We start from the raw sequence: 7622 nt of genomic DNA, 5'->3' as shown, positions 1-7622 counted from the left end.
TGAGCAGTGTATTAGAGAGTTTCTCCATTTGTCTCAGAAGTGCTCCTTATACAGAGTTTGAGGATTCACATATTACGTTTGGTTGCTATGGATTTTCAGTCTTTTAACCTTGAACATCTCCACCGTCATCTTTATTTCACACCAGTGACTGGGAGAAATTGGCTTAGAGGTCCTGTCGAATTACACACCCTCAGTTTGTGTCCTTGCCTCCTTGTGGTACAATGTAGTTTGCTTTGCTTGTCCCCTCCTTCCTGCATATTCCCTGGGCATTGGAGTTGGCATTGACTGGCATTTCTGCAGAAGCACCTCCTGGCCAGGTGTGGTGCTGCATACAACATTACAGCAGGGGACGTGCGGTGTCCTACGCTCAGTGATGCCAAGGCTCATCGTTGGTCTCCGTTGTGACAGACTGATCTTTTCATTGTCAAATTTCTCAGCAATCTTTCATCTATTGTGCTCATCCATTGATAACTATTGTCTGAGTCTTACCTTAGGAGTTGTGAAATGGTGATTTTTCTAGTCTTTTCTTTCCTCCCATAATTTTCAGGCAGAATTTGCCTGTTTTTAACATCCAGAGAACCCATCTTATACACAGGTCTTTGCTCTAAATGATTTAAGACTATTTCCAAAATTCAAATTCACCCCTAAAAGACCTTAATTTTCTACCATGGAGGAAACCCCCCAAACTGTGCCTTAAAGAAAGTCTAAGAAGAGAAAGTGTAGGTCCTTGACTGCCTGGGGTGCCTGATCATTGAACATGGAACTTCTAAAATTCTGCCTAAAACAGAAATCAGTTGTATTATTTTATCACCATACCCTCTTATGCATGTATGAGGTTGGACAATTAAGTTCACAAACTTGCCACCACATGCTTATGTTGGCAGCACTGTATAAACAACTCAGTGAGGTTTTATAACCTTGGTATATCAGTGTCTCACAGCTGTGTTCCTGTTGACGTGTGGTGGTGTCTTGCTGAGTGGCATTCATTATTAGGTGTTTTTGTGTGTCTTTGTGAGAATGTTAGAGCTTAAATTAGAGCAATGAACAAATAGTAAATTTCTTGTTAAATTTAGCAAGAATGGAAGTAGAATCACGGATATGTTAGTCCAAGTTTATGAGGATAATGCTATGAAGAAAACAGCAGTGTACAAATGGATTAAACATTTTTCTGAGGGGAGAGAAAGTGTCACTCATGAAGAGAAGTCAGAGTGGCCAGAAACAAGCAGAACTGATGAAAAGATTGCAAAAATTCATCAAATTGTGTGTCAAAATCATTAGCTGACTGAAGCACAGCAGACCAAGTAAACATTGACAGAGAAAGAGTTAAGAAAATCTTAACTGAAAATCTTGGCATGAGAAGGGTATGGCTCTTGCATCATGGCAATGTACCAGTTCACATGGCACTGTCTGCAAGGGAGATTTTAACCAGCAGACAATAAAGTGTGTTGAAACACCCTCCCTACTAATCTGATCTGGCCCCCCAATGACTTTTTTCTTTGCTGAAAGATAAAGGAAATATTGAAAGGACATTTTGATTCATTTAGGACATCACAAACACTACAACAGCTCTGATGGCCATTCCAGCAAAGAAGTTCCAGAATGGCTCTGAAGGGTGGACTAGGGGCTGGCATTGGGGCATAGCTTCCCAAGGGGAATATTCAGAAGGTGACCATAGTGATATTCAGCAATGAGATATGTAGCATTTTTTTCTAGGATGAGTTCATAAACTTAATTGTCAGACCAGTATATATGCACGCAAATGTTACAAGACACATCAAGAGTTTAAGTCTTGATTTAATGCAGGATATACCGCAGGTGACATTATTTCAATGCTTCTGCCCTGCAACACCTGCTTCCAGCAAGGCCAGGTGCTGTGGTGACCTAGGAGCTGCTAAGAAGTCCAGAAGGATGATGGCCAGAGCAACACATCCCCTGAGGCAGTCTCCTCCCTTCAGAAAGGAAGCTGAGGTGGCACCCGTAGCTCAGCAGCTAGGGCGCTAGCCACATACACGGAGGCTGGTGTCAACAATGACAACTGCAACAAAAAAATAGTCAGGCGGGGGTGCCTGTAGTCCCAGCTACTTGGGAGACTGAAATAAGAGAATGGCTTAAGCCCAAGAGTTGGAGGTTGCTGAGCTGTAATGCCACAGCATTCTACCAAAGGTGACATAGTGAAACTCTGTCTCAAAAAAAAAAAAAAAAAGGAAGGAAGCTGAGACCAAGGCTTTGAGGGAATCTGTGTTCTAACACTCCTCCTGCTCATAACCTTTCCTGGATTTGTCAGAGCAAAGGCCCTGGTCTTTCCTTCCTCCCTGCTAGCACATGAGAGTAATTGCCCAGGGATCACCGGCGGCTGGAAGGAAACAGGCTCCAGAACGTCCCCTGCTGCGGTTGCCCTCACTTCTATTTGTCTACTTGACACCCTTTTGCTCGTCTCCAAGCTGCTTGCTTGGGATTAGCCTGACAGAAAGGAAGCTGTCATTCCATTTTTACTTAGGCTAAAAGAAAAAAAAAATCAATCTCAGAAACAAATCAATTCTAAATCCCCTAAGACCTGAGACTGTGAGAATTGGAAGGGGGTGTGTGAGACCATCTAGGCCATGAGACCCCGAATTATTACTCTAAACAGGACTTGAGAGCCTTAACACCAATTCCCTATTGGCATATGTGGAAACTGAGGCTCAAGGTGATAGAGTGATGGGCCTAGGATCCCATAGTAATGTTGAACATTGAAGCTGGGTCTCCCCAGTAGATTGTGAGCTCCCTCTTACACACTTCACACAGCAGGACAGAGAGGTCCCGGGGGTCCTGTGATTTGTCCAAGGTGGAGGGAGTGCGCAGTGGATCTGGTTCCAGGCCAGGCACACAATCCTCACCACACTGCTTCCACAGTGAGTGGGCGTGTCCCCAGTACTATTCATCATAGCCATGCAACTGGTTCCCACAGAGAAGTTCTTTCTGTGTTGTAAATATTCAGCATTTTTCATTATAGCTAATTTATCTCCTAATGGGTAAAATTTACTCACTGTGCTTTTTAAGAAAAATATTGGCTCTATCCAAATATCCTCCAGATGAAACAACGATTCCAGATTCCCCCCAGATATGTCCTTCCCTTGCCACATAAAGTGAGAAGGACATGAAACGGAGAGTCTGGAGGCCCAAGGTCCAGCCCTGGCCCTTCACCCCCAGCTGAGTGACCTTGGCTGAGCCCCATGGCCTTCCTGGCTTCAGGTGCCTCCTGTGTAGAATGAAGGGGTTAGACTAATTTAGGGGTTTCCAAATGCGCTTACACTGAAAACCTCTGCTGTTAAAGATTGCTTCAAATACCAAAGCCCTTGATTAATTAACAAGTTGTCTCCTTTCTTTGTAAAAATTAATCACACATCCATGACTGTAATAGCTTTTGATCAGAATAATATGCTACAAGGAGGTGAGAGGCCTCCAGCCCCGCGGGGAATGCTAACATTTAGCCCGTGTGGTTTTGTCACAGGTAAATGGATGAGTCCTCTCAGGCGACTGGAATGCTGAGAGCACTTCTGAGGTCTCCATTGCCACTTTTGTGCAATGCTATCTACAACCCACCCCAAGAAGTCTTAGGGTCTACTGGGCTAAAGGATTTACCCGGTCCATCTGGTTCTACACTCTTTGCAGGGTGAATCCTGCAAGTTTCCTCAGGGGTAAATATTTGAGGTTTCACCTACTGGTCAATCAATCTTAAAGCCTATTTTTTAGAATGTGACTCCCATCTTACCCCTTCAAAACAGGAGACTGGCTTGGTCTATGTTCCTTTGGGCTGAAAGCAGATCCTGAAACAAAGATGGAGGTAAGTGTTGTTTATGTGGGAGGTGACACAGGAGGGGGCAGTGAGCCAGGAAGGACAAGACACCCAGGGAGGGGTGTTAGTGAGTGGACGGCTGCCATGTACCACTTGGGCTCAGTCTCGAAAGAAGCAAGGAAGCCAGGGTTTCTCTACCAACTCCCATTCTACATGGTTAAAGGCTTCTCCTTGGGGGTTTCTCCTCAGCAATTCTAATCTGTCTCTTGGGTGCCCGATCAGAGACCCAAGATGCATCTGCTTGTTGGGAACAGTTTATAGAGGTGACCTCCAGGGTCAGTAGAGGGGGTGTGGGTGGGACACCAGTAGCATCTACCAGAGAGACTAAAGAGAAAGCGTCTCACTCTTTTTTTTTTTTTATTGTTTGGGATTCACTGAGGGTATAAAGAATTAGGTTACACTGATTGTATTTGTTAGATAAAGTCCCTCTTATAATTGTGTCCATCAAGAGGTGTGCCATACACTGTGACCCCCATCCCTGTTATTTGTCCCCTCTCCCCACTCCTTCACTCCCCTACTCCCTTTGTACTAGCTCATCTACTGCCTTCATGTTAAAACTGAGTATATTGGATTCTTGTTTCTCTATTCTTGTGATGCTTTACTAAGAAAAATGTGTTCCACCTCCATCCAGGTTAATACAAAAGATGTAAAGTCTCCATCTTTTTTTAGTGGCTGAATAATATTCCATGGTATACATATACCACAGCTCATTAATCCGTTCCTGGGTTGTGGGCATTTAGGCTGTTTCCATATTTTGGTGATTATAAATTGAGCTGCGATAAACAATCTAGTGCAAATGTCCTTATGATAAAAGGATTTTTTTTTCTTCAGGGTAGATGCCCAGTAATGGGATTGCAGGATCAAATGGGAGGTCTAATTTGAGTTGTTTGAAAATTCTCCGTACTTCCTAACAAAGAGGTTGTATTAGTTTGCAGTCCCACCAGCTAGAAAGCATCTCACTCTTTAAGTCACAACAAACATCCACCCACTCGCTCAATGACGTTGTTCTAGGTGTCTGGAGACATCTCTGGACAGAAGGAACATGGAGGGCCTGTACAGTAAGTAAGTAAGCGACACAATGCTGCAGAACAATATTAACTATGGAAGCTGTGCAGTCCCAGCAGAGGGTGGGAAACAGGACAGGCAGACTAGAGCAGTGATTTTCAACTGGTGCGCCACAGCACACCAAGTTTTAAAGATCATTAATTAAATTATTTTTGAAAGAAGTTCAAAACACAGTAAGTATATTGACTTTTTTACTCTTTTTCTTTTTTTTTTTGATCAACATAATTTAAGTGTGCCATGGAAGTTTAACTATGGGTTCAAGTGTGCTGTGAGATTAAAAAAAAAGAAAGGGCTGAAAAACATTGGTTTAGAGATTAGGAAATTGAATTAGAAAGAGATTAAGTAGCGCCTCCAAGGTCATAGAGTTGGTGAGCAGAGCCAGGATTTGTACTTGGTGATCTAGTTTCGGAGGCCTTCCTTGCCTTTAACGATTGTTCCATTACTTCTTGTGAATGTTTCTCCAGGACAAAATCTCTTAACCACATAGGATCACAGCCTTAGCCGCGGCTGGCTTTCCTCACAGGTCTACCTCTATCCACCTTCTTCCCACACCTCTCCCCTACCTGGTCCTCCAGTTAGCCCACTTGTGGCCTTCAAAAGGCTCGGGGTGCCTTCTTGCACCTCTCCATGCCCTGCTCAACCTTCAGTCCTGCTGGGACACCCTCTTCTCTTCTCATCACCTTGCTAAATACAATTATTTCCAGATCTATTTCAAATTTGTCCTCCACAAAAGCCTTCCCCTGATCTTACCAGCTTTGCAGGGTCACTTCCCTCTTTGACTTTTTATAAGTTTACATTGATCATTTCCCACAAAGTGGCATGGCTACCTGTGTTGTGACTTTATTACCAGCAGACATTGATGGCCCACCTGCTAGGGTCATCAATGATGAACAGCCACGAAGTCTGATATCAAGGTTTTGACAGGGTTGGTTTCTTCTGAGGCTAGTCTCCTTGGCTTGTACTTATATATATTTGAGAAAAAGTCTTACTCTGCCACCCTGGGTACAGTACTGTGGCATCATCATAGCTCACAGCAGTCTCAAACTCCTGGGCTTAGTGATCCTCTTGCCTCAGCCTCCCCAGTAGCTGAGACTATAGGTGTCCACCACTATGCCTGGCTAGTTTTTCTGTTTTTAGTAGACACAGGGTCTAGCTTTTGCTCAAGCTGTTCTGGAACTCCCACGCTCAAGTGATCCACCTCCCCAGCCTTCTAGAATGCCTGGATGACAGGTGTGAGCCACAGCGCCTGGCCCCTGTGGCTGTTAGACAACCATCTTTTCCTGTGTCTTCACACTGCTGTCCCTCTGTGTCTGTGTGCCAATTTTCTTTTCCAATAAGGACACTAGTCATATTGGATAAGGGACCATACTTATGACCTTGTTTTATCTTAATTACTTCTTTAAAGGCCCTGTCTCCAAATATAGTCACATTGTGAGGTACTGGAGGCTAGACTTCCACATAAAAGTTTTTAGGGGACAAAATTCAGCCCATTATGCCTACCATGCTTGTGTAACTGCAGTAGGCACTGCAGAGACTAAAGTACCTGCTCTCATTTGTCTTCGTGTTCCTTTACTGGAAACACATCCAGCGGGCCAGGGCCTTGGGGATGGGCTGTACCCAGGCCTCTGATACTCACTTGCTGCAATTACCTGAATTGTCACCGAAAATCTCTGTTTGGCAAGAGCTGTGCAGAGTTAAAGGGGAGCTGAAAGTGAGACCAAAGAGACACAGATTTTGTCAGTGAAGAAACAGAAAGAAGTGCCCCCTTGGGGATCCCTAGTCCACTGCCTACTCGTTCCCCAAAGCCATAGACCCAACTTTCCAAAGGCAGAGCCATTCAAGACCAGGGCTGCTGGCTTGGCGCCTATAGCTGAAGCTGCTAAGGCGCCAGCCTCATACACCAGAGCTGGGGGGTTCGAATCCAGCCTGGGCCCGCCAAACAACAAGGATAACTGCAACCCAAAACAGCCAGGCATTGTGGTGGGCGCCTGTAGGCCCAGCTACTTGGGAGGCGGAGGCAAGAGAATTGCTTAAGCCCAGGAGTTAGAGGTTGCTGTGAGCTGTGATGCCACAGTACTCTACCCGGGGGCAACAGCTTGAGGCTCTGCCTAAAAATAAAAATAAAAACCAGGGCTGCTCTCTCAGGGAGAGAATCCAAAGAATGGTTTTGTGCTCGGGTATTTTATGTCTGTAATGTGAGTCCACATCAAGGGAGAGGAAGGATAAAAAATAAAAATAACCATCTTAGAAAGCAGATTTTGCTTATTCCACAAGATAAATCACCAGGACTGCCATTGTCCTAGTAATTTCCAGAGCAGATACCAGTTATTTCTTTATTTTTTTCTAAGCACAATAGTCTTCGTTTGAGCTTTTCCGAGGGAGCGCCCCCTTTGGGGTTTCACTCAGCCAGGCAAAGGCGGCCGGCTGCGTGTCCCTGGCACATGTTTACCCAATAGTCCAGCATCGTATTTAGGAGGCTTAAGTGGCTCTGATGTATTCCAGGGCACATATACTTAGCAGAAAAGTACAGGAGCTGGCAACTCACATTTGTCCAAATTGATTCCACATCTGCCTTAAGTGAACCACTCCCTTTGACATAACTACGCCTCTCCTTGCAAGGCAGTGCATGTTATCAGAGGTTGGAAAAGACAGAGGCTATTTCAGAAAAGAAGAAAAGCAAGTTCCAGTTCAGCCTGAGGTTCAAAATACTACTGTGGGTTAC

This window comes from Otolemur garnettii, unplaced genomic scaffold (genome assembly GCF_000181295.1).
Source record: "Otolemur garnettii isolate 467f Iridium unplaced genomic scaffold, OtoGar3 scaffold00069, whole genome shotgun sequence".
NCBI classification, from domain to species: Eukaryota; Metazoa; Chordata; class Mammalia; order Primates; family Galagidae; genus Otolemur; species Otolemur garnettii.
Note: the sequence above shows the minus strand (reverse complement) of the source record.